Source organism: Stegastes partitus, unplaced genomic scaffold (assembly GCF_000690725.1).
Source record: "Stegastes partitus isolate 25-593 unplaced genomic scaffold, Stegastes_partitus-1.0.2 Scaffold472, whole genome shotgun sequence".
Classification (NCBI taxonomy): domain Eukaryota; kingdom Metazoa; phylum Chordata; class Actinopteri; family Pomacentridae; genus Stegastes; species Stegastes partitus.
Genome location: NW_007578203.1, coordinates 147,781 through 148,697, shown reverse-complemented (window position 1 = coordinate 148,697; position 917 = coordinate 147,781).

The following is a 917-nucleotide window of genomic DNA, read 5'->3' as shown; positions in this document are numbered from 1 at the left end:
TTTGAACACAAATATCTGGACTTTCTACTCCTTACATTCTCAAAACTGGCTCGTTACTTGTTTCAACCTCTGTGGATGACGACATGACGTAAAAGAGTCACTGAAGCTCAACATAGCCCTGCCTGCCTCAGCTGCCTGCGAGAGGCTTTTTAGCACTACAGGACTGATTTTCAGATCCAAAAGGACCTGTCTTCATTTAGAGAACTTTGAGAACCAACATCTGCCGAGGCTCAATAAAAGATGTTGGTAGTCTTGAAGAGCTGAGTGTCTCCATGTTGATTATAATGTTTAATGTTTACAATGTTGCTGAAATGGAAAACTGTCTTTTCTCTGTTCCAGCACGGTGCAGGTTCTTATTGGATGAAAACAACCTTATTTTGTGTGATTAAAACTTTTTTTCATTTTGCAGAGTCATCAAAAGAGGCATCGCGTATCATCGAAAGTAAAAAATTCATTTTAACTTTTGTACTTAAGTACATTTCTAAACCTGTACTTTTTACCTTTTTTTCCCCAACATTATGTTTATTTGTGCTTTAGGTCATTTTTACATGACATTTAAAAGAACAAACATTTAAAAGAGCATCCTCTTAGACACAAAATGCAGGTTTACCAACTAGTACATGGTGACAAATATACACTTGATACATCAAGCAGCACCAAACAGTCTTCATGTGTCGTCTTCCTTCTGATCTTCTGTTAAGTCAATGTTTTCGGCAAAAAATATAAAAGGCCTCCAAATGCTTTCAAACAAGTCCTTTTTTCCTCTCAGCAGGTCTGTAATTCGTTCCAATGGAAGTGTAGCCAACATCTGTTTAACCCAGTGTCCAATGCTCGGTGGGCTCATGTTTTTCCAGTGTAATGCAATCGATCTTTTTGCTTGTAGTAGACAAATATCAATAAAGAGCTGCTCATTTTTT